The sequence below is a fragment of the Cupressus sempervirens genome, chromosome 7, assembly GCF_028749045.1.
Source record: "Cupressus sempervirens isolate cs-2001-9-10 chromosome 7, ASM2874904v1, whole genome shotgun sequence".
Lineage (NCBI taxonomy): Eukaryota > Viridiplantae > Streptophyta > Pinopsida > Cupressales > Cupressaceae > Cupressus > Cupressus sempervirens.
In genome coordinates, this window is record NC_143124.1 from 936,077,399 (window position 1) to 936,084,361 (window position 6,963).

Consider the following 6,963-nt stretch of genomic DNA (forward strand, 5'->3'; position numbering starts at 1 on the left):
AAACAAAACCAACTAACCATAAATATGTTTGTATAAATAATCTTAGAGCATATTTAAAAAGAAAAAAGAAATATTTATCAGTATTCTTAATTGTTTCTTCAATTTGATTGTGTAAACATTTTTTTAACATAACATTTTCCATGGTCCATCATCAGGATGCATGCAAAAGAAAAGAAAGAGAAAGGAGCATCCTGATGATGGATCACGGAGTGTGATCCAAAGTGTTATCTTAAAAATTTGTTCACACAATCAAATCTAGAATACAAATAACAGCACTAATAGATTATGGAAATCCGATAGCTCTAATTTATCAATATTACAAACAAAATTAAGTCACAATCATTAGAAAATAGTCAACATTTTACCTTTGCATGAGAATGTTACAACTTCCTTACTGTGATTTGAGTTCTTTGATACAAATTTGGTAGACTTGGACACATCCTCTGCTAGGCGGCATCTACACTCAGCAGCTTCCTTTTCTTTCTCCATACGTTGCTTCTTCTTTGTCTCTTCTTCCATTTCTCTCTTCTTTTGCTCATATTCAACCTATTTAATTATTTAGTCTTTACTCAAAATTAGTATATAATTTGTCTAATTAAAATTCTTATTATTTAGAAGCAAGAAACTACAACGCAATGATAAAATTGCAAACCTCTTATTAAGAAATATTAGTTTGAATCTATTCAAACATAATAAATAATAATACTAGTTGATAACAATTGAAAAACTCCTACTATTCACATACCGAAGCTCTATGTCTATATTCTTTTTCTTTAATCTCTAGACGTTGTTGCTCCTCAGCTTCTTTTTGTTGCTTCTGAACTTCTTCTAGTCACTTCATCCATTTTTCTTCACGTTCTCTCCTTTTCTTTTCTTCCTTTTTCCTCTTGACTGCAGCGGCCTCCTCTGCAATTTTATGTCGTTCTTTCGCCTTTTGTATTTTCTCCTGCAATTTTCTAAGCCTGTCTTCTTCTAGTTTCATTTTCCTCTCCAATGCATTTTTCAACTTCAAATTGATAGTTGATTTTGCTGCCATGGTACATCCTTTTGTACTTAGTAATTGAATTATGAGTGCACTCTTTACCACTTTTTTCTACTTTCACATGCAAAGAACAATGAATTTCTCACTTCTATTTCTACATTGTTTTATACATGTGTAGAGGAGTGAGTAATTTACAGCACACCTACAATAGACAAAATGAGTCTGGCACATTGAGTGCGGCGCATCCACAAATGGTAAAATACATTCATTACCAGCACAGTGAAAAAATCCTCCCAACAGAGAAAGCTTCGCTTCCACAAGATCTTGTTGGCCGATAGGATTTTTTACGTGGCTCAGGTGGCTTTCATTGCTCATAAATGTTATTGCATTCCATTATATCAACATTAATGTTATTGCATTGGGTCTGCTGGACGAATGATTTGAAAAAGATCTTATTTGAGCTCAATCTAAAAACAATCTATCATCATTAATCATAAAACTTGAATTTGGATCTCCTGCGAGATTTTACTCTAATAGGCTTCGGGTCTGGATTTGAATCTTGTCTTACACCCATAAAACTTTCCCCAAGTTCCATTTTCAGTCATCGATAACCAATTTCAATCACCTTAGAGCTCGTTGAGTCGGTAAATGCAGGCTGAGGGGGAGAGTGGAGAAAGTGTGTTCTCCACTCATGAGCATTTATTTACATATATTCATTTTTTCGCTGAGTTGTGATTCTGCAGCATTGTGAGTTGCATTCCCTTGCGTCGAGTGAATAAAGCCTCTTCCCCTCGGCAAGGTCCCAGAGCATAGTAACCTCATCCTTCCTGCCGCTGGTGCAGAGTGACCCATTGTGTGAAACAAAAATAATGGTGACATATCGTGGCCTCTAAGCATGTTCTTGAGCTTGCAGTTGGTGAGATTCCAGACCTTAAAGTTGCGATCCAAAGATCCAAAAACAATGATGGGATTAGTCGTAGAGGGGTTGAAACGAACACTGTTGATCCAGTTAGAACATCCATCAGCATCGGCCTGAATGGTGTACTTGCACTCGCTAAGAGTGTCCCAGAGCTTGATGGTTTTGTCTCGCAAGGTAGACACAATCTGGTGATTGTCAATGGAGAAGGCCAGACTGAGAACATCCTTGGAGTGCCCCACAAAATGCGGTGTTAGTGAGGGTAGAACAACAATCACCCATCAACATTTCTGCAATTGCCATTGTAACCAATCTACCTACTGAAACAATCTCTTGTCCTTGCAAGACACTACTAACGTGACCTAAAAAATAAGTATATTTCGACACATGTAGTATCATGTATTTAATGAGCTATCGAATTACCCTCAGATGATGAGAGAGAGAATAGGATGGGGTGCAACAGTAGCTGAAGTTTCCACCCTTTGGGGGCACTGATAGCGCTCTGCAAACAAGCCAAATGTTTTCATTTGTTGGATAAAGTTCATAATGCGTGCCCAACCACCAAAGCCAAAGCGAACTATTAATACCCAACCTGGAATGTATGTATTCAAGATGTAAAAAGTTGTCCATCTTGGAAGGAAAATGGAGGATTTTCCACACAGTTCTGTTGAGACATGCACATGGAAGAGAGATGTTAGGAACCTAGAACCACAAATGCTTGCCTAAGAAAAAATAAAAGAAAAACTCATAAATCATTTTTTGATTGGTTAATAATAAGAAAATAATTCCCACAAATTCATCAAAAAATTTATGTTGTTCTAAAATCATATGATCATAGGTTTATATTTGGTTTTGTCAGTAAGAATGCTAATTAGTATTTAATTAACTAAACTATTAAGAACATATTTATATTGTCAATTCTGAAATCAGTTGATAACATTATATGAATGCCTTACCTCTGTAGTGTGGTTATTAAGTTATTAAATTGAAGAGCTAGAATTAGCATAGCTCGTTACCTGTCTAGCAAGGGTTATCCTATAGGTCAACATGCGTGCCATAGATGGTATATTGTAGACATTGAAACTGACCAAAAGAGCACCAACTGTAGAATTGATAGGAGCAAAGAAAGTTAAAATAATTGCAAGGAACCAGATTGGGATCACAACAAGCAACCTGTCCAAAGCCCAGATAAATATCCTCTTTGTGTCATGATTAATCTGAGTGGTCTTTAATTAGGTTTAGTATTAGGATTCAATTGATGTTATAGTTAGTGTTCAAGGTTACCATTAGCTTAAGGCCTTGTGTTCAATTTTGATTAGGGTCATGGTTCATTTTTTACTACTTTTGGTGTATGGATATAATTTGGTTTAGGATTATGGATTGATTTCATTTATTGTTCTATTTGGTTTAGCTATATGGTTCTATTTAGTTTAGTATTTTGTGATAATAGGGGAGTTGTTATATATGTTTTAGTTTCAAGTTTAGGTTTATTTAAGTTGATAAATATAGTTTAGTAGTTTAGTATTTAATTAGTTTTCAAATTTGGGTTTTTTTGTTTAGTAGATGTGCCTTTGTTTACAAATATTAAATTGACTCTATCACCCTATTTTTGTTACAAATAATTATTCAATGATTGGATAAGTGTGTGATAATCACCCCCATTTGAATTTTCTTAAAAGGTCCAACTCCCTTCACAAAAATTTTGATAAATTATTATTAAATTAATAGAGAAATTAACTTTAACCCAAAATCACTTAAGGCCGCTTAGATCATTTCTAGATGAAGAGTAATATCAAAAACCAAGGAGGTTGATCACAAATCTAGAAAACCAAAGTTTTTCATTATCTATGATTCCAAACAATAAAATTATTTTAAAGTATTGGACTATACATTACAATGGCATGCCTCCTCACTCTAAATTGGAACAACACACGACATAAAATGAGATTTTCTTATAGAAACTTACGTTTGATGAATCCAAATATATAAGTTTAAACCACTTCTATATATTAATTGTATCAATCAATGTTTGCAGACAAGACATTCTAATTAAGAGATATTCAGAGATATACAGGAATCATTTCATTACAAAACATAAAATCAAAACCTTTTTTTTTTTCTAGCACCCATTTTTTCCAAACCCTTATTAGTTTTCAGCTAAGCTAATATATAGGCAATCTAAATAACCAAGCCTTCTTGAAAAACTGAACTCCTAGTTCACAAATTGGTTTTCAAGTTTTGAGCCAGTGAACAAGATACCTTTATAATAAGTAAAATAAAGAGTCTATAAATGAATATCAGGATCTATAAAATTGAAGAGATAAATGATGATCATATATTTATTTTTTCGCTCTCTCTCTCTCTCTCTCTCTCTCTCTCTATATATATATATATATATATATATATATATATGTGTATATATATATATATATATATATATATATATATATATATATGTGTATATATATATATATATATATATATGTATATATATATAATATAACATATATATATATATATAATATAACATATGAAAAAATAAAATTATAATTCATTATATAGTATTCCTAAAGCAACAATATTTATTTCTAGTTTCACAATTTTTTTAAAGTGATAGAATATTTTCTATGTACACAATTTTCTAGTAGTGACTGAATTATTTCTATGTCCACAATTTTCCAAAACTGAATTAATTTTTCTAAGTCCATAATTTTCCAAAACTTTCCAAAAATGTCAAAATTTTTTCTAGATCAACAATTTTCCAAAAGTGACGCAATTTTTTTTAAGCCAACAACTTTTAATGTCCAACATCTAGGTCTTGTTGACGGTCAACCAAAATGATGTTTGGATGTTCTCCTTTGAAATTTTGGATTGTGGAGATGATTTCTTCAGGATTTGACAAGTCGAAAGATTGATACTTTTCCATCACTTCCCTATGGAAATCATGAACTTGTTGCCTTACAACTATACAATCATCTACCTTAGAGTCCAAATCCCTTAGTGTCTGCTCAGTTTGAAAAATATATCCAACATCATCTTTAGAGGATACTTCTTGAAACAATGCTTGAATTTTTGTACAACTATTCTCACATAGTATAGATGGTTTTTGGAGTCATCATCAAATATCTCTAAGCTAGTTGAGCTATAGTATTTATTCACTACTAATAGTTGCGCATGTTTTATTTGCATATCTTGGATATCTTCATACATAGATAACATGACCTCTTAATTGACTTGTATATTCTCAATCTAATCATCAATATTATTATGTTACTATCTTGTATAACATATAAAAACATTTGGTATCGCTCACTTCCAAGTGAAAATCCATGAAGTGTGAATTCTTGGGCACTCCTTGGAACCTGAAAGTGTCAGCTACTACAGAAGATGAGGAAACCATGGTAATCTTCGAGACCTCTGTATGTTTTGGATATGTACACTAGCGTACCTGACTTAGAAAACCTTCATAGAAGCACACCTTTAAAGTTAGTGCACCTTTGTAATTGCACACCTTCTCACTTAACACATCTTCAGGGAGTCACATAAGGTGCTCAATTTTACAAAACATAAATGTTTCTAGATTTGAAAATAATTTCTGGGTTTTTCTCAAATGAGGTCTAGTGTACTTAATCCTAACATTTTTGATGATTTAAGCCCTTTTTATACTCCAAAATTTTCATGGAATTGAAACCCTTCTACTTCTTCTATCTGAAATACCTAGGCACATGTGTTGAATATGTACATACAATATACCATAGTAATCTTTATTGTTATGGATAATAAGGATGCCATGATGACCTACACAGAAGATAAACATCAATATACTAGTGCTAGGGGGTAAAAATAATTCTTAAAAACTAGAACTACTATAATAGATATCTAAGGAATAAGGATTGGAATTGTCACAAGTATGAATTTTGTCCTTTGATTGAGTAATGGATGCAATTTATTATTGCAAGGATGAAGTGATTTGAAAAAGGTTTTCTATAGTGGATTTTGTATAAATATTCATATGAAATATGAGTAAAATATTTGGAGCATTATGAGAAACATAAGGGATGGTGGAATATGAAAATTCGACATTATTGTAAGTATGCATAAATAAAGTTTGTGAAATACCCAAAAAAACTTTAAGAAGGATAAATTATAGGATTAAAAAAGCATTTAAAGATAGAAGGAAAGGGATAATTGTGATGAATGCATGCATTTATGAGAGGTGGAGAATTAGTAGATACACTAGTTATTGAGGTAGAAATATGAATATAGATTTAATGAGGGGTACTCCCCTTATTGACATAAACATTTGCACACCATCATGAAGCTTACTTCCTATTATCTTCAATAAAAAGATATTAAAATATTGATAAATATGACATGCTAAAGGCACATTAGCCATTTGATTTCAATACTTCTCATGCCAGAGCTACCATATATATCATTAGAACTACCCTAGATAAACTTAGGGACCTTCATTAGATAGGAGGGTTTTAACCACCCTAGATGATTCTAGAAATTATAACCCTCTATTTTGAGGCTAACCATCCCAAAAGTTAGATGATTTATATTTTCTTCCATTGGAACAATCTCGTAAAATATTTGAAAACTCACATGAGTTTTTGGGAGATTTTTTATTTTATTTTAATAAAAGTAGCTTTTGGAGACTATAACTCTTCACTTGTTGACCTAATTTATTAATATAACACATTTTAGAAATGGCACAAAGTTATCTACTAGCTCAAGATGTCATGTGTGAGCCATGCAAATGTTTGAACTATTTCAAAAGCCTCTAAATCCTTCATAGTTGAGTTCAAATTTGTGTACCACTCTTCCAATAAATAAATAAATAAAATAATATCTTTGAAAGTAGACTTGATCTTACCATGAAACATTACCGTAAATCTGATTTAACTAAAGTAAATCTCTAGAAGAATAGATTAGAACATTATGAGGTTTAATAAATAATTTACTAGTGTAAAATAAAAATTACAAAAGCTTTTTTAAGTTAATATATAGTGTATATTAAGAAAAAATGATGTATATTAGGGAAAGAGAAAGAGAGACCTTT

At 31.8% G+C, this 6,963-nt stretch overlaps 1 pseudogene; it reads right to left on the reverse strand.

Moving 5' to 3' along the window:
- Positions 1-1,685: 1,685 nt before the first annotated feature.
- LOC149550651 (small ribosomal subunit protein RACK1 pseudogene) lies at positions 1,686-2,152 on the reverse strand (annotated as a pseudogene).
- Between the last annotated feature and the right edge of the window lie 4,811 nt (positions 2,153-6,963).